The following is an 8,678-nucleotide window of genomic DNA, read 5'->3' as shown; positions in this document are numbered from 1 at the left end:
ATCCAGGTCATTGATGAAGAAGTTGAACAAGACTGGACCCAGTACTGACCCCTGGGGGACACCGCTAGCTACAGGCCTCCAACTAGACTCTGTGCCACTGATCACAACTCTCTGAGCTCTGCCATYCAGCYASKTCTCARKCCACCTCACTGTCCACTCATCTAACCCACACTTCCTGAGCTTGTCTATGAGGATGTTATGGGAGACAGTGTCGAAAGCCTTGCTGAAGTCTAGGTAGACAACATCCACTGCTCAATTCCAGTGCCTTTTAATCCACAATTATATACCCTTGGATATCCCAGCTCTTTTATTAGATTTAAAGAATATATAAAGCCTGATATTAATAAAATGAACTGCAGTTACTTCCTTGGCAATGGAAAAGGCTCCACAACTCTTCGATAAAGAGCAACAGGATATTATATTGAGTATTTGCCATTCCTGAATGCCTGCCAGGGGAAGAGACAACTTTGGTAACAAGCTCTCATTGACAGTTGTAGGGGAAGCATTTCTACCTCCTGCAGGATCCAGGCTGCAGATATCCTGAGTCAAGTCCAGAAAAGACTCATTGACATCGATTGCCCTCCTGGGTGCCACAAAAAGAGAAGTAATGCTGTGGGCAGTATCTCTTTTCTAGGTCCCACCATGGCTGCCATTTCCAGTGATGAGGAACACTGAGCACACTCAAACTGTTAGATATATGGGTGCTCAGAGTACCCACAAAGCAGAGCCTTGGTCATCACACACAATTTATCTCCATTACAATGTGCTAAAAAGGCCAACTTTACCAACCTGGCTGGTAAATCAGGCCTTGCAGGTGAAGGGGAAATACTCACTTCTGCAAACATCCTCTTCCAAAAGTCACAGAGCAAAATAAACCCCAGGAAAATCCTGGTTTGCTTTACTTTCATCCAACTGCTACATTTTGCTTTTCTCAGCATGTAGCTGCTGTAAAGCAGCTCGTTGAAGTAAAGGGACTTGGGAAGTGCGTGAAGACCAGCTTGTTCCAAGGGGGCAGGACCAGTGTCTGCTGCAGAACACAGCCCCTGTCACACACAGAGCAATTGCACTTTGGGACCCATTTAAAACTCTAAAAATGAAAAGAAATGACATTTCTTGTAGCCTATTATCTCTATGAATAATACAGCAGCTATTAAAGCTGACAAATAGCTATTACTTGGTGCAAGTTGCAATTCTTCCTCCCCACCCCCCCCTTGCTTTAGTCAAATCATTTTAATGTTTGTAATGATTAAGTAACTCTGCTGAATAGAGTAACTCCTGACTTGCGTGTGTCACAACCAGAAGTGGCAGGCTTCGAAAAGAATGGAGATAAACTGTTACAGATGGTCAAAAATATCCTAGGCACCATAGAAGTACAAAGCTGGAAGGAGATCCTCTAGACCATCTCCTTACTCTGAGGCCCAATAAATAAAGCTAGACTATCCCCTCCAGAGCTTTAGCCTGTCCTCTTCAACTTCCACTGAAGAATATTCTACATCTCCTTTGGCAATGTGTCCATTGTGTGGTTAGGCTTATTCTTGGAAAGTTTTCCCTACTATTAAAATCTTAACCTTCCGTGTTTCAAATTCATTTAATTTCTTCCTGTCCTTCTATCCGTGGACATGGAAAACAGTCTATTGCTGCCTTTCTCTATGTTAATCTTTTAAATGTGTGAGGATTAACTATGCTGTCTCTCTTAGATAATAGTTTTCTAGACTAAAAACCCCATTCTTTCAGTCTTTTTCAGACCTCTGCTCACTCATGTCGGTCTCATTTCCAGTCCTTCACCACCTTTCTTTGACTGTAATCCAATGGAGGCTTTTCTGATGGAGCTGGCTCCATTTAACAGTCGGCTCCAACTAACTGATCAATGCTTTAAGAGTCAACTTTCCTTTGGAAGTTTGATTTAAATCCTTTCAAGCACCCTTTTCTGTGAGGAAAGGAGGAGAATAAATAACTCCTCTCTCTCTCACAGTGATAATCCACATGTACATTCATCCATTTTGTGGAGCTGAGAAACAACGACTGGATGCTGGTCTTCCTTTTTGTCTTGGTATCGTTTCTAGAGGCCTTGCAGGCCCACCTCTTATTCTGCACTGAGGGTTGCTACACAGAGGAAAGTTTCATTTATTTCAGCAGCCTGTGCAAGAGGGAACACCACTGCTGATTTCACTGCAGCCCATGCATCTTGCTTTGTGTCTTCCTCCTATTTTCTCTCAGTTCTGTTCATGTCCCAGTCTTTACAGCATAATGTTTTATTTTCAACTTTTTCCACAGGTTTCAGTTTTCACTTTTGCATTTCCTGCAGGGCACATGCACAGTCATCAGATCTGCACTCCAGGGGCCTCAGGGAGATGTGTGGACCAAGGATGTGCTGTATTTGCAAAACCTTTATGCCTAGAATGTGCTGTATGTGGTAAGCTTGACTCCAAGATTTCCCAGCAGAAAATGCCATTGACCTGGCCTGACATACATCTCAAACACCAAATAACCTCAGTCATCCAGGCCCCCTTTCTACCTCCAGAAGAAACTTCAGATCTCTCCCCTTTACATTGTACCACCAGCTGTCTGTCAGGTAAGACCTGCCCTCCTTCCTCTCAGTGTCCAGCTTCATGAGATTTCCTAGCTTCCCTTCCAAAGCCCACAAGGCTCCCATTCCCCCAAACTCAGCTTGGGCTTAGTTCTGTCTTTCAAGCCAACAGAAAAGCACCAAGCCTGTATCCCCCAGAAATATAAAGAAAGAGAAGAGGCCAAAATATTCACTGAGCAGAGCACCATGTGCAACAGTGCTCTGCTGGCAGTGTGACTGGATTTTGACAAAACCAGTATCAATGAAAAGTACTGGCCAGGAGAACTGAGCCAATACAGTGACAATAGGTAGGGTCTGCAGCTGTGGTCACCAGCAAGCAATATCTCAATTATCCTCCTGCGGCCTCTCATATGTCATGCTGGCTACTTGTGAGCTTCCATCCATCAAATGCTGAATCTGTGAAGACATACCCAATCCTTAAGATTTTCATTTCTACTAAAAATGTCTATTGGCCACTAAGCCTACACACTGGTGTCTGCTACCTCCCTTTCCCCTGAGACCATTTTTACTCGTTTGCTGTCATGCTCAGAGAAAGAGACAAGTCAGGACACATACAAGACTCCTCTCTCACCTTCCACTAGCAGTGAGCAGCACCTTTCACCTGACCCTGCTCTTCTGAGTTAGTGCCTCAGTTTTATTACACATGGACGAGCACAACTCTGGCAGGTTATCAGACTCCACAAGGCTGGAAAGGCAAACCAGTGCCAGGCAATTTGGCTCGGGTTACTGATGCCTTCAAAACTCACCTTACCTTATCCCTTTCCAGGGATTCACCTTGAAAAGTGTCCTTCAGCAGGTATAAATTCTCTCCTGGCTCACAGGTTACCAAACTGGCTCCCACTTGACACCTTCAGCAGCTACCTTCTGGTAGACAGAAAAAAGGCTGACAACACTTCTGGGAAAAAGCTGAAGATCTTCTGCCACAAATTAAAGCTCAGCATGGCAACACAGGCTGAGACTATCTCAGCTTGCTCAGGAATGTGTAACCCTGTGATCATTAGGACTTTCTCTCCACTCTCACCATGCTGCTGATTCCCAAGGTTCTTTGAAATGTAAATTCAGAAATGCTCGTAATTCCTTACTTCTGCCCCACCTCACCTCAGCTAAGGTGATCTAGCTGATGTTGACATCTCACATGGGTTATACTCACTGGTAACTTTCTTTACAAAGCTGGTTTTCCTGGTATCCTCTCTGCTGGAAGGGTAGGAAAGACTCAGTGATCCAGATGTGGATGGCAAACCATCCCCACAGTCTCTGACAGAGTGTTTTGCCTCTCTGGTTTCTCCCTGAGGCAGGAACATGTTTCATTTACACCGAGGGAGTAATTTAACCCTCTTTCGCTCCTAGATGGCAAGCATCCAAGGCAGAGACTTCATTTCACATCCTAGAAATAGGTTTCATGTGGCCTAACTTGATCCTTACTAGCACTGTAAAGTGTCTACATATGGCTGAGCAGTCATTGTCCCTTGATAGCTCATGGAGAAGAATAAGAAGGGTGAGCTGACCAGCATTAGAATGAGCCCTTGTGGTACAACAGGAGGTACCTGGTTCTCTTTTGCCTATAAAAGGAGAAAGGCTCTCAGTCTTGGAGAGTGAGCTTTTAAATGTGTGGAGTTAGATGAGAACAATCTCACCTAGACATCCAGAAAGCTCTGTTTCTGTTCACAGGACTGCACACCACAAAAACACCAACAGAACAAAAGCCAAAAGTGCAGGAATTTCTATGCAAAGACTATCAGAGTGATTAACAGGTTTTGTCAAAATCTAGGAGCAGATTTTGTCAAAAACTACGTGTAGTAAAATCATTTGTAGTGATCAGAACTACTCCAGAGTCCAAGCTGAAATATTTCTGTTCTTTCTATCTGTAGAACAACTGGCTGAATTCATCCTCTCACCTCCTATTATGCCATTAAAGAGACACTGGGTTTGACATGTGGCCCTGCAGTTACTACTTGCATGAGGGACTCCAAGACCCACCCGTGGATGATTGTGCATGTGTTGGGAGTAACTAGCTTGAATCACCACAAATGTCCATGTGGGCTTCCACTTAGAGATGGAAAACAAGGCTGGTAATAGGTAAGTGGAGTACTTCAAGAGGGATAGCCATGTGGATTTGAATTCCTGTGCTCCTTTTCTTCCTCCTGTTAGTATGGATCTGAGAATTTTAGACTGAGGAGAACTGTGGTCATAAGGTGGTCCATATACCAGTGCCTCAAAGCAAGGGGGAAGACAGGGCCTAAACACCCTTGAACCAACACTTCAAGGGCAAAAAAAATCCCTGGTCTTCAGAAACTGCACTAGAGAGTCAAAGTATAAACGTACACAGCTCTCCAGTTACTGGCTTTTCCCTCTTTGTAAAACATTGCTACAAAGAGATGATGCTAAGAAAACAGACTGAGGTTACTGATTTAATTTAATTTTTTTTTCTCACCTTCAATTTTAGATTCTCTTTTACGATATAGTCTCCTTTTCAAAATAAACATTGGCTGTTTAGAAGTTAAACATTCAATCTGTTAGAATTTAACACATGAAGAGAATATTTCTCTTGATTTTAGTTAGAAAACAGCATGTGTCAAATTTCATCCAGTAAAATCTTGTTAGTATCTGTTACCATTTATTTGCCTGATTACATAAAGAAGGAAACAAGCACAAGTTCATTGGAGCACCACATGCAGAGCAGGGTGGGAGATTGAAGGGATTCAGGATCTGCCAAATGGAACTCTGTTACCGTTGATAGGGCTGGTTAAATAAACAAGGAAATGGATTCTTGTTCATGGGAGCCAAATGTGAATAGGACTGGGCTTCAGGAATTCAAGGTTTTCTCAGTTAAAGAAGCCAAAATAAGCAAGGAAGGAAACTCTAAAACAAAGAAAATGATGCGGAGAGTCATATTGTTAAATATACTTAAGATTAAATAGAAGAAAATTGCCTCAATATACAAAAAGTGATACCCACATACAAAAAGTGATATGAACCTTCTTAAATGCATCTATCACCTTATTATCATTTTTAAGGACTAACAATTTCTCATAGAACTTTAACAAAGATACTGCTGGATATAAAATGTCTAATGAATTGGCTTAAAAATTGTTATGAGACCTTGCATTAAAATCCTGTTACATTAAGTAGAACTTCTATATTCATTTTGATGAAGAAATTTTTGAAAGATGTCTCAATAAGTATGAATAAACATATTTTGAAATCTGAAAACAAGATTTAAAAAGAAATTGGCTCTAGAAGTCATGCAAACATATTTTCTGCACCACAAATACCCACAGTGGTTTATAGTGCATGGTGTATTTCCTGCCTCAAGGCTCGGGTATCAGTCATCACAAACAGGGCAAAACAGAGCAATACAGATGAGCTAAAGGAGGATGTGGGCAAGAGATATGATGAGAAGACAGTGACCATAGTGCACGCGATGGAGAGATGTGAGGGAGGAAAGGCCTCTTGAATGGCTCAGACTGCAGGATTTGTACACAATGTTTGAGTAGCACAACAGAAAGCAAGGATGAGGCAAGGGAGGAGTATGGGGAATGTTTGAGACAACAGTGGATAGAGAAAGAGCTAAGGAAGCATCAGAAAGCACTGAGAACGGGTACTGAGGTGAGAACAGGATTACCTATTGATATCAAGACTTGAATGTGATTGTGTAAGAAAGACTAAGTCATTGCTAGTCTGTCAAGGGTGGACAGGTACAAAAAGATGACAACAGCAAGGAAAGGTGGCAAAAAGATGAGAGCTGGCTGATGGATGACTACATCCTTCAGCAATAGAGGTGAGCATGGAAAAGGTAGAGAAAGCTGGAAAAAGATCTGGAAGGAAACAGGATTTAAAAATGAATTAAGAGTAGAACATAGTTAAAGATAACAGTCTGGGTTGAAGAATATAAAGGTCTCTAGGGCTGGAGAGGAGAAGTCATGAAGGAAGGAAAGTTGTTGGAGATTAGGTGGGCTTGGCCAGACTGTGGCAGCTGGTTGTACTGTCTGAGCTGTAGGACAGGATCTAGCAAGAGGACTCCACTGTTTGCACGTTTCACACAGTGTCCTGCTAACATGAATGTGGCTGCTGTTGGCAGAAGTGGTCTTAAGGGCATACAACAACATTGAAAATATACTTTTCCCCACCAAATGTACATTTCCTACCTCCTTTAAGCTCTACTATTCAGGAACAAGAGAAAATTACGTGAAAGCATAAGCAATAGAAAGTATCAACAGCATATGAAGATCCTATTGGCCAATGAAGGTACCAAGGCCTAATTCTGGAGTGCTATACATTAGTCCCTCCATCAGATACTGATTTAACTCTTTTATGTCCATACTGATCTAAAACTAGTCTACCTGAAGGAGGACAAAGGAGGGACTCCCTATCTACACAAGATTATCAACTTTAGCTTAATTTTAGCTAAATCTCAACTAAACTGATACAAGGTCCATTCTACACAGCCCATGCCCACCTGCTTTTCTCCATTTGCCTTCTGCATTGCTGTGAGCAATGCTCACAAAAAATTGCAGTCCTAATAATGTTTCAAAGATTTTCCCTTTACAGTAGTTTCCCTGATTCTCAGTCCTTTTTTCACTCAGAAATAGCCAAAGAGGTCCTACACAAGCTAGCTCAAGCTAACTGGGAGTTCTTCTTTTGCTGTAGAGTGCTGAGATGCTGCAGGAAAATGTTCCTGGGTAACCAGTGGCCCTGAAAAATATACATCCATGGATTAAGCGTTTTATGTGTTCACAGCGCACGCACATGTAAATTCCAAGTTTTGGTTAACTAGAGAAAAAAAGCCTCTTTCAAAGGTGCAGGGAGACATTTCTTATGGGTTTAGCAAGAACTGAATAGCCTTGGTCAGAGATATTTAAAGCAGCAAGGAAACATAACCCTCCAAGTCCCATAACCTTCAAAACACCCTGCAGAATGGTAAAACAATCAGACTAGAAACACTACAAAATGCTCACTTCAGTCTTTTGCAGACATTCCTTCCTACTTACTTCTTGCAGAAAACTCCCTCTTCCCTCCAATGCAAGTCTCTAGAGATGCCTGAGCAGTCCACTTGGGAGTTCTGGTTCTCCAGCTGCAATATCCTTCTCAAACTCTCATGTTCTTCCTTAGCAAGTGTAATTCTTATTTTTTTCCACACAAACTGTGCTTTACTTACCACTAACATGTCTTACATCTCTAGAGCATGCCAGGTACTGAAAAAGCGAGTTAGGTGATCTTTGACTCTCAAAGATTTCAGGGATTTTCACAAGGAGGAGGCTCCTAGTCCTGTAGCCTAGCATTCCTCCATCCCGACTGGGGAGGCAGCCAATGCCTGATATAGAGAGGAGGGGGAGTCTTTTAGAATTTACCTAATGATGGGTTTTGAAACAGAGGACGTTAAGTTCTCCCATGAACTATGAAGCATGGAGCAAAAAAATTAAAGCTCTGTGATATTATCTTCCTCTATTTGAGTCCATAATTGCCTGCAGCAATAGGTTCCATCACCAGCTTTTTTCCCCCCTTCCTAAACACTCCTTACTTTATCATAACATTCACATCACTATAGGATGTCACTTCACTGAAGAGGGAATTAGACTCTTTACGTCTTCCCCCACATGCTTTTCACCAGCTAATATCAACGTTTAAATCTGTTACCTTTGTCATTCTGGCATGTAAAAACACACATTACAAACTTTGGCATAGCCTCATCATCAGAGCTAGACTCAGTTACGATGAACCTTTGTTAAAAATGTGCAAGTATTTTAACTGGAGCTGATCAGAACAGCATCTAGGAATGATACAGAGAGCTGAAATTAGTTTCCATGGTATTCTGTAGTTTGTTTTGGACACATTTTATGTTCCTACTTTCTGTGGAATAACCACATTTTCCACATTAACCACACTGGGGGCAGCCTAGGCTGCAGTGACCATGACATGGTGGAGTTCAGGATCCTGCGAGGAGGCAGCAGGGCACCAAGTAGGATCGCAACCCTGGACTTCAGGAGAGCAAACTTTGGCCTCTTCAGGGACCTACTTGGAGGAATCCCATGGGTGAGGGCCCTAGAAGGAAGGGGCGTTCAAGAGAGCTGGTTAATATTCAAGCATCACTTCC

This window comes from Apteryx rowi, unplaced genomic scaffold, assembly GCF_003343035.1.
Source record: "Apteryx rowi isolate R43461 unplaced genomic scaffold, aptRow1 scaffold_5, whole genome shotgun sequence".
NCBI classification, from domain to species: domain Eukaryota; kingdom Metazoa; phylum Chordata; class Aves; order Apterygiformes; family Apterygidae; genus Apteryx; species Apteryx rowi.
The sequence above is the reverse complement of the archived record's forward strand: the minus strand, read 5'-3'. Positions refer to the sequence as shown.